The sequence below is a fragment of the Saccopteryx bilineata genome, chromosome 5 (assembly GCF_036850765.1).
Source record: "Saccopteryx bilineata isolate mSacBil1 chromosome 5, mSacBil1_pri_phased_curated, whole genome shotgun sequence".
In the NCBI taxonomy this organism is placed as follows: domain Eukaryota; kingdom Metazoa; phylum Chordata; class Mammalia; order Chiroptera; family Emballonuridae; genus Saccopteryx; species Saccopteryx bilineata.
The window spans coordinates 44,190,866-44,212,223 of NC_089494.1; the positions used below are offsets into that span (position 1 = coordinate 44,190,866).

The 21,358-nt window shown below is 37.4% G+C and overlaps 1 pseudogene; it reads left to right on the forward strand.

Annotated features, from left to right (window-relative positions):
- Positions 1-221: 221 nt before the first annotated feature.
- Positions 222-21,358, forward strand: part of LOC136306464 (2,4-dienoyl-CoA reductase [(3E)-enoyl-CoA-producing], mitochondrial-like) — a 74,622-nt pseudogene continuing 53,485 nt past the window's right edge.

Below are 21,358 nucleotides of genomic sequence, written 5' to 3' on the forward strand. Positions count from 1 at the left end.
TTGCCAAGTGAATTTGAAATCAGCTCAAGGAATGTCATTTCTGAGGACACTAAATATGGTAAACCCAATAGACTTCCTGCTCCTTGTAATTGTGCTATTTATCCTTGAAGTCTCTGTATTTGACATTTTGCCATTGTCGGCTCATTAAATAAATTACTTATTAAAATAAAAGAGCATTCCTGCAGTAAATGCCTGGCCTGCTGACATGCAGCTGAGGAATGATGCCAATCGGTGATCAGCCTGATTGTACCGAGTCAGCTCGGCTGGAGCCGCAGCCCCCAAGCCGCCCCGATGGGGGGGCTCACAGAATGAGGGTACAGGGCCCTGTGCTTTCAGCGAAGGAAGACGCTTTTTTATAAATTGAGGAACCAAAGCATCCTATTATGCCATTGCAGGCCACTTACTGTTCTTAGTGAAAATCTGTGATTTAGTGGTTACTTTTTTTTAATATTTAAGAGGTAGCTGGATAAACTGCCGGAGCCTCTCACAGAGAGATGTGGATACAAGCCCACCAAAAGCAAACACAGGGACGACATCAACATGAACACACCTCAAGGCAAAGGAAAGATTTGAATTCTCTCACCTCAAGACTGTTTTTCCAAAACAAAAATGCAAGCAGCAAACCTAATATGTGAAAGATGAGATGCCACCTCCCCCCCCCCCCCCCCCCGACTCCAGACTCCCCCCTGTTCCTCCGGAAAGTGAAGCAGCGAATGTAGATTCCTGTGATATTGTGCAAGGAAAAATGGAGCAGATAAAGTCTTAGCTGAGCTGGGAAATTGATAAATATTTTCATAGACTGCTGAGTCTCACTAATTGGACACTTTAATGAAACTCAGGCTTTCTCTTTGTAACTTCTAACATCCTTTGTATGGGCAATTTTTTAAAACAAAAGAATGTGTGATTCCAGAGAATCTTTTCTTTTTATTTTTCCGGCAGATAACCCAGTAGTAAATCGATAATGTCTTTTAATAAAGAAAGGACCGTTTGCTTTGACCTACTGCTTTCAGAACTGCTAATAAAGAAAACTTCTTTCCAGTCTTCACTGAATATAAAATTAACATTAGTCGAACATTAAGCGCTAAGGAAACGCCCACTAGAACTTTCACACTTTTCTCCCACAATCCTCATCCTACCAATTCCTCTGCTAACATCCTAGGCAGAAAGCTGTCTCTTCCTGTTGTACCTAAACAAATCAGTGTGCAGGGAAGTGATTTATCATTCATGAAAAGCAATCAGATTGCTTGGAGCTGACAGCTGTTCCCAAATGCAGCTGAGAAACAGACCTTTGGCAAAATGTAAAATTTGGAACAAAATCATGTTACTGTACTTCAGCTGGCAAGAAAAGAGGTTGATAGTGAGCTAATAAACAAAATACTATGCAGTCCAAAATGTATTAGCTAGTCTACATTTATGAACAAATATGGTCAATTCTCCTCATTTTTCCTAAATTACTTTCAATCAAACAAAATACCTGGTAAAAGCAAAATACTCTCTTTAGGATTTTTTTTTAAGATTTAGGAAAATTTTTGGTAAAAACTTTTTTTTTTTTTACACAATTTATTATGGGAAATGGACCGGGGGAGGGAGGTAATGCTGAAACATGTACAGAGGTTAAAGTGGGACAGAGCTTTTACAAGAAAAAAAATAATTCCAGTATCTTCTGGCCTCTGAGCCATAATTCCTTTCATTTACCATGTCGAGAATGCTTTCTCATATCTCTCTGCTTGCCTAAGACCGACCTGTCTTTTCAAACAAAATATAGATCCTCATCTAACCTCCAAAATGCTACATTTCGGATACAATTTCCCTGACCATCCTGACCTTGCAGGATCTTCCTTCCTTTGAACTCTCGCGGTGTCTCTTTCAGCGGCTCCTCTCCGTGCTCCTTCCCTGCGGTGCTCTCGTTGTCTCTAATCTTTCTTTCCCCTCCTCACCCCCATTCAATCACATTGAACCCCTTGCCACATCTAAAGCAAAATACGTGGGGGGGTTTTCGCACCTCTATGTTTCTTTAAACACGTTCACTGACAAAGAAACGTTCTCCACCCCTTCTACCTGGCCAGTCCCATTCAGTCTTTGAGACCTCCTTCAAATGTCTATTTCTTCCGTCATTTAATAAACATTTAATGAGCCTCTGTGATGATTCTTGCCCTGAACTAGTAGCTAAGAATGAAGATATGAAACTGACACAGCCTCTATCCTAAAGACATCCGCATATTATTAGTATTAAAGACCCAAATCCTTCATCTCTTCTACAAGTCACTTTGGCCCTTAACTCACTGGGGACTCCATCTGCCACTCTCTCTTCTATCCTTGGACTCTTGCCATATCAGCTGTCTCCCAGCTTCTGGAACTCTGTGCTCCTTCCAACCTCAGGGCCGTACACATCCCATGTGCTCCTGTCTTGCACTTGTCTTTGACTAGCTAACTCCTGCTCTGCTTTACTCCTCGGCCCCACACCCCTTTCTAAGGGATGTCTTCTTCAAGTCTTGTGAAAGGTCCTATTTTCTTATTAAGAACTCTTACAATACCAATAAGTCTTCTTCAAAACCATGATAGCAGTTCTAACTGGAAAACTGTTTATTTACTTCTTCATTCAACGCCTGCTTCTTTCATAAGACAATAAGCTGGATTTAGAATTAACTTTGTGTTAGTTTTCCAGTAATTCCTCAGGACCTATTATAGTGTCTGCACATGTTAAAATTCAATAGATATTTGTGGAGTAAATAACAAAAAATGGATATGTTCAATAAAAAGTCCAATGGGTAAAATAAAAACAAAGCAAGCCCTTTGTCATGAAATAAAATGCATGGTGAAGGGAACTGCTTGAGATAGGACCGTTGAAGAAGGCTTGATCTCATAGAAGGCCTTTGATCTATTTCATGAAAACAAGTTCTTCTAAACTCAGATATTGAAATCAGGCCGTGCACAGGAAATGAAGCAGTGGACACAGTAAGTAAAGACTCTCCTTTCAAGAAGTTTAGTTGTGAGGTGGCTAGAGGAAAGGTCTAGAATGGAGAAGATGATTGCTTTATTGTGAAAGACTGAAAAATATGTATGTGCTGATGGAGAAGAGTTGCAGAGATGAATAGATTGGTGACTTTGGAGTCCTAAACATCTGGGGATAGAAAGTGGACTAGAGGTAAGAGGAGCTATCCCTAGCAGGAAGAGGAACCTCTCTTTTATTAAATAGGAGAGAGAGGTGTTAAAATGTGTAGAAATGCAACATTCATTTAACAAATATTTATTGAGCATGTACATGTAAGAGAAATGGAGTAAGTCTGTAGGGGGAGTGGAATGGGATTCTAAATAAGGTAAACCTTGTGGAGAAAGTGACAATTAAGTAACGACATTAAAAAGAAAAGTGGATTAGCCAGGTAGGTGTCTGGGAGAAGAGTAATCCAGGTAAAGAGATCAGATGGTTCCAAAGGATCTGAGGTGGGAACATATCTCGGGTTTGGACAGAAATTGATGGTGCTTCATTCTAACAGTCCCTAAATCTTCTTTGTGAAGCAAAAAACAAGTTACCTGCTGACAGAACTGAGGCTGGGCAAAAGATATACTAAGTTTGTATTAGCTGCTCTTGAGAAGAGAAGAGAACTGGCAGCACTGCAGGTTGGAGAACAAAGTTTGAAGTCCATGTATTTGCATAGGCATCATTCTCATTCTATAGTCCAGTTCTCAGAGCTAAGCAGGCAAAAATGTGAACTCATTCAAAGAGAGGACAAAATCCCAATAAATTAGTGAGAGAATGATTCCCATGATGGACTGTGGAATTGGAAAATAAATGAAGTGATGCCAAAAATAGAACAGATGCAGTTAGTAAAATGGTGGAAATTTCTTGCTGTCACAAAATCTCCCAAAGAGCCCATCATTCCCTCTTGTGCTTCCATAACAGGTTCCACGTATATCAATTGCCATATTAATTATGTCACATGAGATTATGTTCATGTGTAAGAACGTTTTATTCCCCTTTGGACCTCTCGCATGGCTTTGCCCAATGCCTGATCAAGAGTAAGCATTTAATATGCATTTGTTGACTGAAATAATTAATTAAACAATGTGCCATTCATGTTTTGCTATTTTTACAATTATTTATCTTTCCATGTGTGTCATCTATCTTTTCTACTGTATTATGGAGTTTAAGAGCATGAATCATCCCTGTACTTCTTTAATTCCCTAGGAGCATGCCCTAGCAATAAAAGAAACTCAATAATTTTTTGTTATTGCTGTTGAAGGGGAAAAAATTATTAAGACAGTAAAGCAAGGTCAATTTCCGAAGTTCTGTCTCCCTAAAGCAGTCATAAACTTGTAGTTGAGTAATTGTAAAGTTTTGAGACTGGAGAAAAAATTATATAATCAGGAGAACTGCAGTGACAAGTGTTGGAAATGATGATCCTGGAAATAAATGGCTCCTTGTGTCTCCAACATCAGCAAATACGTGTAGAAAATAATTTCCCAAGATAGAACCATCCCTGGGGTTAAGAAGGACATTTTACAAAGTCATCACAGTCTGATGGAACTATCCTTCAGGACAATGATTCTCCAATCATGTAGGAATATCCACAGGGGTATTGAAGGTGATTATGGAGATGTGAGGAACCCCATGGTAAACATAGCGCATTTCTATTTGTTTTTTGTTTTTGTTTTTTTATTTTTTTGTAACAGAGACAGAGAGAAGGACAGACAGGAAGGGAGAGAGTTGAGAAGCATCAATTCTTTGTTTCTGCACCTTAGTTGTTCATTGATTGCTTTCTCCTATGTGCCTTGACCGGGGACTACAGCAGACCGAGTGACCCCTTGCTCAAGCAAGTGACCTTGGGCTCAAGCTGGTGAGCCTTGCTCAAACCAGATGAGCCCGCGCTCAAGCTGGTGACCTCGGGGTTTTGGACTTGGGTTCTCCTGTCCCAGTCTGATGCTCTCTCTATCCAATGCGCCACCACTTGGTCAGGCAACATAGCACATTTCTAAAATACTACTAAATGTCAAATTAAAACATTAATTTCAAAAGAATTATTAGATACATTATGGGAAAGAACATAAATTTTGAGTGAATTTTAATGATAAATATGAAACTGAGTTGATATTTACTTTCCTTAACTTTTCTAGCACTTCCCTAGGTGAATTCGAGAAGTATTGCATTATTGTTACTTGTTCCCTGATGATTTCATTAAACATCAAGCAACTTCCTAAATCAATTGGATTTTTAAATGAGCCTTACCACCAGAAAAAAAGTGCACTGTGAAGACAATTTTCTTACTACCTACCGGGCCAAGTATATCCTTTTCAGTAAACACATAAATTTCCCTCCAGGTTCAATACAATCTAATATGAATGCAGACAGTACAAATCACATAAACACAAAACAATTCATTTGCCCTTTTAAAAAATGTGATTATCATTTACTTGAATCCCCTCAGAAGCTTAAACTGAAATGTTCATTTTGTTGACCTAACGTAGCTCCAGTCCTATATCCACAAATTCACCAACTTAGAAAAGAATGGCTAGATTTCATGCTTCAGCATGAATACTGTGGTAGCATTAACCCAAGTTTTTAGTAGGATTCTTCCTCACACAATGATTTTCTACTTCTGTCATGTTCTTATGGTAAATGGGCCCTCCACTATAATCTGAAATTATAGTTAGCAGTAGGTATATATAAATTATAAATTAAAACATAAATAGAAAAGCTGAAACTTTGAAGTGGAGAACAGAAAGAAACATACTGTAGTTCTCTTCTTCAAAAATTCATGTTACTCAAATCAGTCATGGCTATCTTTGAAAATTCTCCCACCACAACCTCCAGGAGAAGAGGATTCACCCAGATAGAAGAACGCATTCTAACATGGTTTTACTAGCTCAGAGAAGAAAAAAATGTCTAAAGAAGACAAAAAGAAAGGGAAAGATTTACAACGTTGTTTTTCATGCAATGCTTCACCAAAAACCAAGAGTAGAGAATAAAAGATACCTGAGGAGAACTCCTTAGAAACTTATACTTAATTTATAATGTTTAATCTTGAACTCCTGCTTTCTCCCTAAAATATTTACATCATTAAAATTCAATATTCAAACATATATGTGGATTTTATCTAAAGTAAATTAAATTTAGATGAGTTTGCATTTCTGTTTCTTTAATCCACTTATGTATTTATTATTTAATCATCAGAACATTAGCTAATGATTTTCAAGGATTGCACTGTACAAGTAGGCTCTTTATGAATCTCATGAAGTGGTTTTTTTTAAAATTTCTTGATTATTTGAATGTTAGTCATTTTAATCAAATTACCTTTATTCAATTGCCAAATGAGCCATTTTTATGGAAAGAGCTGAAATGTATTTAAAGGAAACCAGAATAAACTTGAAAATTGTTCTCACTGGTCTTAATGTGGAAACAATTTAAAGCCAATTTGGTGTTGGTTTAGATATTTTTGAATCTGCAGGATAAACTAAATTATTCAACAACAAATACCCAGAAAGTTTTCCCTGTATACAATTTACTGAAGTTAAACAATCAAGGTGCACAGTACCAGAGATCTATCCAATTTACACTCAAAATTAGTTTTGAAAATATCTCTTCCTTTTATGCTTTCTTTTCCTCTCAAAAGTCCATGGCACATTTTTCAAGGATTTTCACAGCCAACTGCCTTTCCTTATTCTTAAAGTACACTTACTTCTTCATGGAGTATTTACTAGTACTTTTCCACAATTATTGTTTCCTATTTCAAGATTATCAAAAAGGATTTACTACCAGGTATGTTTTTACCCAGACAAACACAATATAACCTAACAGCTGTCCCAAGAGTCTTGCAAAAGTGCAAGGTGTTTGGAAAGAATCTGGGTGTATTGAGTGTAATTTAAGTTACTACCTTTGTCTTTGGTTCTCCACTCTCTGCACAGCGCTACATAAAAAAGAGACAGGTAGAAAGTACCCTGGCCAGTTGGCTCACTGGTAGTCAGCTCAGTGTGTGGAATTCCCAGGTTCAATTCCTAGTCAGGGCACACAGAAGAAATGATCATCTACTTTTCCACCCCTCCCCTTCTCCTTCTCTCCTCTCTCTCTCTCTCTCTCTTTCTCTCTCTCTTTCTCTTTCACTCTCTCTCTATTTTCCTCCTGCAGCCATGGCTCAAGTGGTTTCAGCAAGTTGGCCCCAGGTACTGAGGGTGGCTCCATGGCCTCACCTCCAGTGCTGAAATAGCTCAGTTGCCGAGCAATGGAGGAATGGCCCTAGATGGTCAGAGCATCACCCTGTAGGAGGCTTGCCGGATGGATGCAGGTCAGGGTGCATGTGAGAGTCTGTCTCTCTGCCTCCGCACCTTTCATTTAACAAAAATAAATAAATAAATAAATAAATAAATAAATAAATAAATAAATAAAATACACATTTAAGCTAATCTCTATGTAATTTTACTTGAATTATTTCAAATTGGATTTCTACTTTAACATACATTTGCATATTTATTATTAGGCCCAATAGTCAATGGTTGTAACTGCCTCTGGACTCCCTTTACTCATCATCAAGGAAAGAGTAAAATAAAATTAGACTTCAACACAAATTTATTTGTGTTTATTAAAGCATAACCTGAAATGGAGGCAAAGATTCCTTAAATTAGAAATTTACCTCAAGTGTAAAGCCTAACTCCTATTTGCATGTAATATGTACAGTGTGCCGCAGTTTAAATCGCACTGAGACTATTCTGCTCCCAGACTGACATAGCAGGCTTTGGCCAGTAGAGCCTTTAAGCATCACAAAAGTTCCAGACAGGAAATCTCTTCTATTACATTCATGACAAACATTGGGCATGGCACCTTCAGAAGGGCATGGTCCAAAGAGATGTGCAGCCTGTCCAATGTTATCAGTAGAGAAATCAAGTGAAACTACAAGAAAAACCAAGTTTTCTTCACTTTTCCTCATTAATCCTTTTTTGCACCCTCAAACATAGTACCTGCTATGCCTTGAACTTAATGGAGGTGCTCAATAAATGTCAAATTAGCAAAATAAGCAGACAAGTAATATCAGAACCACGCTTAGACCCAGATAAGAGGGATCCCAACTTTAGAGAGTGGCACACTCAAAAGAAGTCCCACTCAGGCCCTACTCTAGCTACATCCCTCCCGCTGGAGCCAAGGGGACATGTCCAGCAGGAGCCTGCCCTGATCCCCCAAATCTGACCATGCTCTAGGAATGAAAGACCTTAAATTCCCTGCCTAACTAACCCTGATCCACTTCCAGTGCTTCCCTAAACCTCCTCCCAGGGCCTGTCCTCCTAAAGGCTAACCAACCTGTTATACACACTTCAGGATGGCCAAGGGTTGCTGATTAGCAGGGGTGGGGGAGAGGCCTTGGACAGAGCATGGACATGCAAGCTGCATAACATGCATGTATGTGAGGCCTCTCCAAGAATTGGAGGAGGCAGAGGTGGAGAAAAAAAGGAGGGAGCCAGGTGTTGGGTATCAGGAATGGACTCTTCCAGAAGCACCGTATTCTAGCTCAAAACTCTGAGGAGTCTGAGAATTCTAAATTTGAACATCTCTATCTCATTACAAGGATATATTTGTTAGTGTAGCAGAATACAGAATACTTTAATAGTTCATAAGCTTGTTTTATCATTTTGAAACACTTACACATATAATATGTTTTCATTAAATGGAAGAGGCAGGTTCTATGAAAAGGAGGGAAAGAAGGAGGTGGAAAGAAGAATGGGAAAGAAAAAAGGAGAGAAAGAAATAACAATGAGCTGCCTGCCAGACAAGGATTATGTATTTTATCTTGATATACTGTATTCAGTGTCAGTAAAAATGCCTGTAATATTACAGGTGTTTAATATAAATTTGGTGAGTGAACAAATAATTAATCAATCAACCAATAATGAGAAAACCAGCCTAATTTTGCTACAGATAGTCATGGCCAAACTAGAAATCACAAACCTTTCCAATATAACCTGCCAGCTCCTTACGGAGGCACTTATCCCAAGCTCAAGCATTGAATGGACAAAATTAGTCACCGATCTATTGCATAAACCTCTCCTGACAGATCCACAAAGCCTGTCACCAGAGAACGAAGTGACCCCCAGGGACACATCCTCACATCTTAGGCCACTGGCAAGCCAAAAAAAATTCAAACAAACAGGCAGGGCAGCTTTGGGACTTCTGAAATTGTACCCATTCAGGATGAAAACCTTAAATTTGGCAAGGACGACAAAGCTGCAGTAGGAATAAGATGTAAGAATATTTCAAAGGAAAAATCATATTGTCACATTGTTAATTCAGATATACTTGCTTGAAATTTCTTTTTTGTACATAAGCATAATTGAGTAAGAAAGCGTGTCCATCTTCCCTCCCACTTCTGTACCCTGCCTTTGTTTATCAACACTGTGGTTCTCAGTCCCATTTCTCAATCCTAGAACCACATGGCAGCATTTTAAAAAACACCAGTGCCCGGGCCCCACCTGTAAAAATTCTAATAAAGCTGAGAATAAGGCAAGGAATTGGTATTTTAAAAATTGTTCCAAGGCATTCTAGTGTGTAACCTAGGGAACTACTGAGCCCTGGGAGTACAACTATTTGGCTCATTAACCTAGTAACAGTATTCTTTACCTGGAGGCAAAAAAGAAAAAAAAACTAGAAAGGAGTGAAGATCCTCTGAGGATTCTTGAAGGTGACCTGAAAACTCCTAATCCAAGGGGATGATTATTATTACACCATAGAGTTTTTGTTTCTAAATATATCTTCTCTCTTTCATTATTGAAATTCATCCTGTTTGAATGACTCACTTTCAAATTTTTCAAAGTCACTAGTTTGTATTCCAACTTTTCGGAATAGTTACCATCCCCTCATATTTACCCTCATCTGACTATTTAATGATATTCTTTATTCTTTGAGCCATATTCATAGTAAAAAACATTTAATTGATATAATGCCATTCTTCCTTGAAGATCACAAACTTCAATGAGCGTAAGACTCTCCAGGGTGTTTGATAAAATTCACAGTCTAAGCTCCACTTATTCCCATTCAGTAAGTCTGCAAAGGGGCTTACAAATTAGATTTTTAACAAGTTCTTCACATCATTCTGCTATTAGTTATTAGCAGGCAACCCTTCAGAAAAATACTGCTCTCAGGGCACCTGGTCTATAGATAGTGGCTAGACATGGAAAAAGTCTTCTCTTTCTACCATACTCAGTCATTTTGTAATAACCATGGCACAGTCATTCCAATTTTATCAGCCATTAGAAACTGATCACAAGTAGCTTGATTTCCTTTGTTCTTGATAATGTTAGCGAATACCACCTGTTTCAGGGTCTACAGTGTACTCAAATCAAGTTTTATGAAATCCTGGTAAATTGACTCAAGTTTATGTGAAACCCTTGAGCTGATTGCTTACCCTACTATTATTTTTTTTACTTTTTTATTGAACTTATTGGAGTGACATTGGTTAATATAATCATATAGGTTTCAGGTGTATAATTTTATGATACATCATCTGTATATTGTATTATGTGTCCACCAGCCCAAGTCAAGTCTCCTTTCATCACCATTTATCCCCCGACGATACCTTATTTTGCTTACCCTATTATTATTCTTTAATACACAGCACACCATGCAGCATATTAATAGTTTATCCATAATGCAAAAATAAAAATAATACTTGAAGTTTTGCACCTGGTCCTTTTCAAAGGACACACTTAATTTTGGCCCAACACTTCCTGCCCACATCTACTAAGCTCAACTTACAATATCTTGACAGTCTGCAGGATTCTAGTGCCATTTTGTTATCTTTGGAGCTTTTCCTCAATTACAGAGGGTAATAAAGTTAGTAAGGCATCATTTGATCTTAAATCCCAATAGATGTCTTCCCAACCTCTTTGTTCTTTTAAAATGTTACTAATTAATTGCTTGATGATTTTTTTCCACAGGTATTAGTGCAAATTGATACAGTGCTTGCTATCTTGCAGAGAACTATCATCCATTTCTTAAAAACAAAGGCTGGCAGCTGTGCAGTGACATCTGCAAGGGTTAAATATGCCCTAGGTCCAAATGATATTTTATGAGTTTCTTTCATTTACTCTGTGCCACTTTAAGAGGTAGCTAACATTATCTCCATTTCACAGGTATGAAGAGCAAGGTTCAAGGGCCTTCTTTTCCCAGGGTTACTCGATCAGTTAGTAAGTCAAGAACAGAACTGGGATTTCTGAATATTCATCTAATTCTCTTTCTACTGCATTACACTGCCAATCATCTGGCCCTACTAGTTCAACTGTACACAGATGTTCCAGGTACTCTTTCATTACTTCTTTTCCAGTCCCAGTTGGCCTTCCGTTCTCCTCTCACAGCTGAGAATCATTCTAGCCAAGTGCTCACATCTGAGTATTTATATAAAAAGCAAAATGAGAACTACATTAAAAGCTTCTGCCATTTTGCTGTCCTCTATCGTTACCTTTTTCTTTCCTATTCACCAAGGGGTGGTATTTTCCTGGTCATCTCCTTATGTCTATTATGTTCGTCATCTCTAAGTATTAGAATTGACCACGACTGTATGGTTGGCATCATACTAGGTGCTACTGTGGTCACACAACAAAATGACAGTCTCAGAGTGCCAAACTCACACTGGCAATGGCTGATAAACAGGATGGAAATTAGACATGGGCAGAAGGCTTTGGGCCAAAATTAAGTAAGTGTGTGCTTTGACAAGGACCAGGTGCAGGCTGGAAGGGTGGGAGGCAAAGGTGGCTGATTCTGCTCTCCTAGTCCTCAGAGCCTGGCTTCTACCCTCCACCAGCATTAGTAGTAAAGATAGAAGCTCATAAATGTGGTTGCTATCAACAGACAGTAATGGCTGCTGAGATGAACACTCACTCTGGGTTTTGGGGGGAAAGTCTAGTCTGGCTGACCAGGCACACTTTGGAATCAGTCTTCCTCTGACTTCACAGGCTATCTCTTATGTCTATGATAATATGTATTACTTTTAACCATTGTTAGACAGTATTTCATGCCCAATTGTTAAAATGCATTTGTAGCAAGACCTCAATATTTGGAGACAATTACAATTTTAGCCTACAGGAACTATTTACTTACTTAAGAAATAGTTATTGTGCCTTCATAATATATGTGGAAGTCAGTGTGCTTGGTGCTAAAGCAAGATAGTTGTTTCCTGCCCTCATGGAGCTGACATTCTAACTCTTAGAATTCTAACTATCATTTTCATAGAACCTTTCACATAACTGTAATCCATGAGAACATCAGTATGTAGTGTAGAATCACATGAGAAGTGAATTGGAATTTTTACATTAGTATTTCAAAGGCTGCATCCCAAAGAGTCTGTATTAATTGGTCTTGAAGGACGACCTAAGCATTGACATTTGGACTCTCCCCCAAATAACTGTATGTATCACAAGGGTTGAGAACCAGTGTTCTGTATGTACCCTGACTGGGTGGTAAGAATCACATGGGAATATGATTAAACCTGGATCCCAGACTCATTATACAAGAATAAGAAGGCTGGTAGTCCATATTTTTAATAAGCATTTCAGTAATGTTTATGGTCATACCAATTTGGAAAATACTAATTTTTGTCAAAAAATAAAATAAAACTTATCAACTAAAATGTAGAATTGATCTATCATAAATTCTAATTTCTAAGTTAAATTTTAAAACTTTTTAGTGTTTTATTATTAACAAGCCAGACTTTGCCTTTATAATAAATATCATGCCATTGTTTATGAAATATTAGAATAAAATAAAATTGAAAATAAATAAGGCCCTATATGTTTGTTGTTAGACTTTAAAGAGCCAGATTAAAAAAAAACACAAATAAATAAACAAAAATCTTTATCCTGCATTAGCACAATTACAAATCAGTTTGGTAAAATATATTCAGATTCAGAACATCTGATTTCTTGCTCACAAACTAACCTAAACATTTCTTGTTAAATGAAATTTAGTCATGACTTAAAATATTTGAAGAAAAGCAGTCATTCAGAAAATTAAGGTCAACCAGAAACAGATGGCATCTATGAAACTGGGAGTCAAGATCTCTGTTATGCTGTGTAAAAAAGTAAAACGAGGTCTGTGTTAGAAGACAGTTCTTCTGTACATCTCTTATCTGGAAAAGCGTTTATATTTTTTTAATAACACAGACTTTTAAAACAGCAGCGGACCTATCATGTTTCCTTCTAAGACCTGTCATTTGAAAATAAACATCCAGGAAACATGGTGTTTGGAGAAAATACATTCTATGTTACAAATCAGTTAGGTCTTACCAGGGCCCATTACTTACACTACATTTCTATTTACATCTACTGGGGGCGGGAGGAGAGAGAGCTCTGCTTTCTTATGCCTTTTGAAAACCTTTACTTTCAGCCTAGTGCTATTTGGAGGAAAACTTTCCCCAATTATGATGCATAAAGGAGAAAGTACAGTTTCAAGTCTCAGACAACTAACCCACCTACACTTCCAGAAAAAGGGAACCAATTGATATCGGTGAAGACAAAAATAACAGATTCTATTCTAGGGCAGCAATCACAAGGAAGCAAATGGTTGCTGTTGTAGAGCTTTCTTGTCATTTATTTCCACTATGTCTTTCTATCTTTCAAATATAATGAGAAATCCAGAATTTTTCATTTACAAATGGAGAAAACCTTTTTCCAGGGCATTGGAATGTGAAAGGCATGAATAAAGTTGAAGAAACAGGCATTTTCATTTTTACTGGAGCTAAGTATACTGCTTACAAAAATTAGGGGATATTTCAAAATGAATATGAAGCTATAAAATATCCCCTAATTTTTGTGAGCAGTATAGTTTAAAAATGATAATGAGATTAAAAATGTATTTAATAAAAATTACACTGTGAATAATAAATCAGGTATTATAATTCTGACATTTAATCATTTCTAAATATCTTGGTTTTTCAGTAGAATACAAGTCCAAAACTAAAAACTAGAAAGTATGCTAGACATTTTTCTATCCTAAAAGACATTTTTTATTCTTTGTAGAAAAAATATTAAAGGGAAAATTATCCCTTAATGTGATATTTACAGATAATGTAGAATATAGTTTTAAATTGAATAGATTGTGAAATGCTTTACAAATATTAATTCATTAATCATTTCTAAACTCCTTTGTAGAATATATCAAAGATGCTTTTAAAAGAAGGCATACCCTTGTCCTGCCTTCCAAATGACTTTTCCTATACTTAGAACTCTATATTTTATAGTTATTCATGTTCTTGGAAGAATTTGGTCTTTTCCTCACTAATGATATACAATTTGTTTCAAACATCTGATTTTTAAGTTACAGAATAAATGATTCACAGTATAGATTTATTCCAACATAACTTGCTCTCAACATTTGCCAACATCTTACTATGATGACATGGGAAGATATTTATGTTATTAAATAAAATAACAATTTATCAAATAACTGCATGGTACCAAAGTGTATGGCTATAAATATGTCTGACAGAAATTATAGTTGATTCATACTTTTTTTCCCCACAATAAACATAGCTTCCTATTGCAATTTGAATGTATTATTTTATTTTATTCATGGTACATGGCCAGAAATAGCCTTCATTGGTGAGATAAGAGATAAAGAAGGTAATAGGGCAAGACTATCACACATAATTGTGTTTAAATGAATTCTTAAACAGACAAAGTATCAAGATCAAAAACTGGAGTTAGACTTGTCATCAGAATTTTCAAGACACTAATTAAGCCTTTTACTGTCTGCTCTCTTAGTACCTGTCCTCCCTCAGCTCCTCACAGACATTCAAGATTACCAAGCACCCTTCTGGACATGCACTGCATCTCTGGGAGCTCCCAAGGTCTCCCACAACATGGGCCAACCAAACCTGGAGCTCACCCTCAGGGAAAGTTTAGAAGAAAAGAGAAGCCATGTTTGCAAATAACAGCCATAAAGACAATATAAGATAAGTTCTTTAAAGGAAATAAAACCACCCTGTCAGAAAATTTTAACACTTTCTTCCTGTGTATTTGGGTCTGTTGCCCAGCTCTCCCCCTCAAATGTCTCCATTATCTCTTTCTTTGCACCTGAGTCTCTGGCTCCTTACCTCAGTTGTGACACTCTGTCTAGTTTTGTTCACTCTGTCCCTTCTTTCACATCAATGAATTTCTGTCTTTGCTTTCTCAAAATAAATATGCATATTTACTGCCCCATTGTCTTGTCTTATTCCTTTGCAACCTGACTTGAAACTATCCTCCTCAATGTGTCTACACAGAGCTACACACAGCACTTCTCCTCTGTGTCCATGCCACAACCCAGAGTCGGGTTAAAAGTCAGTCAAACCCAACCTCCTGAATGGCCTCTGGCACTTCTCATTATTGTTATTGAGGTAATTGCATACAGCAAAGCAGTCAAAACAGAAAATGTTGAGGGAAGGTGCTGGAATGGAATAGAGGTTGGTAGAAAACAACATTATTTTTTCAATATTATTCTGTATTAGTTTTAGATGTACAGCATATTGGTTTAATAATTGTGTACTTTACAGAGTGGGCACCCTGATATTTCAAATACCCACCTGGCCTCATACATAGTTATTATATCATTGACTGTATTCCCTATGCTATATTTACATCTCTGTGACTATTCTGTAATTACTAATTTGTACTTCTTAATATCTCCATCTTTGCCACCCAACCCCCCAACTCCCCTCCCCTCTGTCAATCATCAGTCTGTTCTCTGTATCTATGAGTCTGTTTCTATTTTGTTTATTTTGTTATTTAGATTCCACATATAAGTGAAATCATATGGTATTTGTCTTTCTCTAACTTATTTCACTTAGCATAGTAATCTCCAGGTCCATCCATGCTGTCACTAAAGGTAAGATTTCATTTTTTTTATGACTGAGTAGTATTGTATTGTGTAAATGTACCACAGCTGTTTTATACACTCATCTACTGATGGGCATGTGGGTTGCTTCCATATCTGGGCTAATGCTGCAATGAACATGCGCATACATATATTCTAAAATTAGTGTTTTCAATTCCTTCAGATATGTTCCCAGAAGTGGAATCACTAGGTCATATATCTTTTGCAGGGTCTGGGCTCTAAATCAGTGTTAGAATGTGTCTGAATCTATGTGACAGAGCTAAAAATATTGTCTATTCACCACCCTTCTTCTTCTGCTAACTTCAGAAGATGGCTTGGTTGCTGCTCACTTCCACGGCCTTCTTTATGCTGGCAGGAAGTGCTTGGTAAAGAGAAAGAACCAAGAGGGCAGAGAGCTGTAGACTAGACTAAGGAATGGAAGAAGCAGAGGGAGGGCAGAGGAACTGGTGAGGTCTGGTTATCCGCCGAGGAGAGAGAAAAGAGAGCTGGGAGGGGGGGAAGGGGGCATCCTGTGGGCATGTGGACAATGGGAATGTTTGCCATGTGCCATGCAAAGTAATTCCAGCTGGCTCTCTCTTTAAAATACTATAGCAAAAGCATACAAAAGTTTTAAAGGCATTTTACAATTTATTTGGGTTTCTTTTAATTTTGACAGAAGCAGAAAGACCTAGATCTATTCAGGTACATGTGAGATGTCAGAGTTAGTAAGGGGTTATGAGTAGGCAAAAGAGAAAGATACACAGCAAACTAAACTAATGGTGTCAGTAAGACCAAATAGAATACAGTCCTTTAGCCTCCAAAGCTTTAAGAATATTCTTTTTTGGAGATATAACCCTATTTTTTCCTAGACACTTATTGCTGCCAATTTTTCCCCATTAACATGAAATCTTCTGCAGTGTCACACTAATCTATTTAAAAACCAGAGAACTAGAGAACCGTGAAAATTCTGCACAAAATTCCCAAACCCATGACGAAATAAACAGAAATGTGTGTGCTGCTATATCTAGGTTCTTTAAAAGCTGTCAATGTTCATTATAAAATATTAAATGATTGAATAAATATTAGCAGAGATTCTTTTTTTTCTCCTAGTGGAGTTAGAGACTAAAGGGTCAGCAAGAACTCTATTTCACTGAATGACTCATTCTGTCCTAAGTAAACTCCTACATAATCAAGTTTATTATACCACTCTGATCATCTGTTTGGGCAGAAAATAATCTGTTACCAGGCCACAGATCTGAATTCTTAAAAATTAATGTTGCATATTAAAAATATTATTATATTATAAAAAAAATAAGTTCTTTCTGGGATTAAAGAATTCTGGAAGTGCAAACAAACCCAAGAAAGAGACAGAGAATTCTTAAAGTGGATACCATGAGTCTTTCGGTTCATCTTACTCACCAGAGAATTTTTTTTCTTATTAACCCTAATCTTGCCCTGATCAGAGGCACTGGAGTCTGACTCAGCACCACCTTTGCTGTATCATCAGTTAATAATATTCTGCTAATAGGACACACATCCCATACACATGCAGCTGAACTGTCCTGTTCTGTGAGTCATTAAGCTCATTTGCTGCCAGGTTTTGACTTCTCAAAGCCAGAACTTTCAGTATCTCTAGCCAAAGGAATTCATATGGACACCAATCTGTCCAGCAGCTCCTGGACAGGATACGTTTGCATACTGTTCATTGTGAAGCATTATTCCTCTGGGAACTGAAGGTCTTCTGAACCATTATGATCATGTCTGCGGAACAACTTCTCCTTTAGGAGCTCATAGAAAGCTTAGTGATGACTCACCATTTTTACATGGATGAGCTAAGGGAGTAGGTACGTACACACTGAGTTTCCTGAGGTTTCAACACTGTGCTAGCCAAAATCACTACACCTTCCTAAATTTCTTCTGTGCAGCTGGCTCCAATGCTTACGACAATCATCTCCCTCAATCTATCTCTATAATTTTGACTCCTCTACTCATCTAGGAAATAGAAAAATATGGAGAGGCCATATGTTTCTATACTTGAAACACAAAATTGATAAGATAGGCCTGTCTATTTTCATTCTACTTAGCACAGGTAGGAAAAAGCAAACATGATTGTTCTTTTTTTTTTTTTTCAGATGCCCTGTTTGGCCTTGAAAAAGCAGGCAAAATTGAGTGTTATCCAAGTTTTACCTACTCAACCACTCACTCCCCAGGGGCCTTTGAGAAAGGAAACAATTGCAGCAGTTAAAGATTGGAGTTAGTGCTGGAAACAAGAAAAGGTAATAGTAAGGTCTAACCAAGTGACCAGTTCCAGACAAAGTGTATTAGGAACTAGAGAGAAAGAGTTCAAAGCCAAACAAGTTTTGGGTACACAGAGACCACACAATGCCTCAAAGCCAGATGAATATGATATAACCCATTAGGTTTCCTTCTTACTTTGCTTGTCCAAAAGCAGAGAGCTGTATATTTATTGTTAATTCATCATAAATCTGTCTGTATGATCTCTCTTCCCAGGTATGTGGATGCGTGGTGGTGGCCCCTAGTGGAAACTGGTGTGTGTCTGGAAGGCTTATACCGAACACTGAGATATGAAACTTCATGCTCATGATTGCAATTCAGGAAGCCAGAGGGCAAAGGCAGACTTGTCTGGGGTTGTGATCTGAATGCCAGAAACCGAAATGGAAATATTAATAAATATGGAAGCAAAATTCCTCACGGATGGAGCAGAGCAAAGCAAGTGAAACAGATGTGAGTCCTGAAGAGTTATACATGGTGCTGGCATAACCTCAAGTGTGAGCACTCTGGAAGCATGCAAAGACAGCAAATCCTCAGCTGTGAGACACCTACTAATTTTTCTCTACCTTTCGTGGGATTTTCGATAATCCATGCCGTGCTCTACCAGAAAGCAAGAGAAACTTCTGTGCACTCAGTTGGCCACTTTCAGCCTGGCAACTCCTGATGGTTCTCACATTGTGCCCCTCTTGGTCTCTATTCAGTGAGCAGTTCTTCTCTGCTAGTGACATGCTTCTGAGGGTTCCAGTGTCTCCATTTTTCTGTAACTCTTCAAAACCCTTTATTATCAACCTTACCAAAGAGTCAACATTTTAGCATAAATAGTAGACTTGACTCTCCTCATATAAGTCTTGGCAATTTTCCTCTCCCTTATTTGCTTATGGATATCTATAGAGATGTATACACTTACCTTTAACCTAAAGTCACATGACTATTATTGGGCCCTACAATAAATATTTATTGCTGATGGGGATACAGATGCTGTAAATACAGAACCTAGAAGTTGTAATGCCGTGATGTTGGCAGCACTATTTTGGGCTAAATAATGTCCCTGATGATCAATGCAGTGGTAATAACAAATATCTGCATAATTTTAATATTTCTTTTTTTACAATACCTGTTATGTTATTGGAGCCACATAACTAAACTAGTAGAGCAGAGATTCCTGTTTACAGATGAGGAAAATGAGATGAAGATTAAGTGACTTGCTCAGGATCAACAAGTTTTAACTGTCAGAGCAGTGCCTCAGAACCAGGACACACGACTTCCAAGTCATATAGTTAATCCACCATTATATAATAGTGGCGTTTGCCTGTCTTGCACTTACATTAAAACTAAAGTCTCGAACAAAAGGGCACTAACCATTTTCTGGAATAACAGAGTAGCTGAATATCACTGCTGATGCTTTCAGTCTTGCATCTTTATAGTTGTTTCAAAACTGCCTAGTCTGTCTGTCTCCTAAATGCTTTCCATAGATAACACTGGGGAACAAAATGTTTGTTGCATCCACAAAAACACTTGTTCTTACCTAATTCGAGTGTGCAGATCGCAAATCTGACATTAGTTTTTCTCTGTATGTTACAGTTTTTTTGCAATTCAAAATTTTAGGTTTTCATCTTATTGTAAAATTTTCAACATTTAGTTTAACATAATGAAGTAGAATGTCTTCTTGGACATCATCTTTGTGAAAATATAATAGTTTATATAACGCAGTGAATATACTAATACACTAAAAGATATGATTGCATCAGAATTAGCCTACAATTTTGAAATAGAACATATTAAAACACTTATTTTAATCATAAAACTTATTTAAATTCTATTCAAGCAAAAATTTGCGTTTGTAGCTCTTGCGTTTGTGTACTTATTGAGGACAATCTCGTTTGATTCTCCAGCAGTAGTCTGCTCATCACTAACAGCTCCAAGGTTTTCGGGAAACTTATCAAGGTGACTGTTCAGGAAATGAATTTTAATGCTCATGTTACATCCAGTGTAGCAGAAAGCCAACAGCATCCTTTGAACTAGAAGTTCAAAGTCTTCTGCTTTTTTGTTGCTAAGGAAGTTCTTTGTAACTGCCACAAAAGACTGCCATGCTGCTTTCTCCTCCTTATTCATCTTCCTAGCAAATTCTTCGTCACATATGAGGGTTTGAATTTGAGGTACATCGAATATATCTGCTTTTATCTTCTCGAAAGACAAGGCAGGAAAAGCAGAAATAATATGTTGAAAGCATTCACTTTCTCTATTCAAAGCCTGAACAAACTGCTTCATTAAGCCAAGTTTGATGTGAAGTGGAGGAAAAATGATTTACCTGTCTCGATTAACTACAGGTTCATTCACAATATTTTGCATCCCTACTTCCAGAGCTTCATGTTTTGACCAATCCTTCTGTGTCCAGTGTTTCTCCCAAGCTCGGCTGTCCCACAAACACAGAAAGCAAGAATACTTAGTGAAACCTCTCTGTTGTCTTAGCAGGAAATTTACCATTTTAAGATCCACACAAATGATCCAGTAATGCTTCTCATACTTCAGAAAGTCAAGGACAATTTTTATGTCATTCTTACTAAGTCATTCAATTCGGGTTGGCTAAACTGCTGAGGTGTTAATGACTGCTTGGCATCAGAAGAAGACCCTTTAGATTCTACAACCATTTCCTCCTGCATCTTATCAAAATGCACTTGATCACCATGTTCACTTTCTTCATCCTTAGAAGAAATAAAAACCATTGAAAACTGGAACCAGGAATGTCTCAGAGTGTGGGATAGGTCATATTTCTGAAGGAATATTAGGACATGCAATCATATGCCATTTTTTCTTACCGATGCCCTTTGTATAGATCAGACAGAAATAACAGTCACTGCTGTGGTCCTTAGGTTCATGCCAAACCATGGGAATACCAAAAGGCATTCCTTTGCGTTTTTCTTTTGTCCAGTCACAAAGCATTTCTTCACAATTATGACACACAATATGAGGAGCCCAATTCTTGTCTTGATTGCCAAGAGGAACTTAAAAATAGGCAATATATGCACATGTCACAAATGATGAAATATTTGCCTTTGATGTTGAAGTGTGTAACAGCCACATATATAACAGAAGGTGTCAGGACTATTCTTACATTTACGCCTACTCTAAGAAGCCATGATTCAATCTTAAAACAAAATAAGAGGGTGTTTTTATCAGATAGTAATTTTTTACATTTAAAAACAACTACCATTATGTAAAAGTGATGTTTGTAAAACATTAATT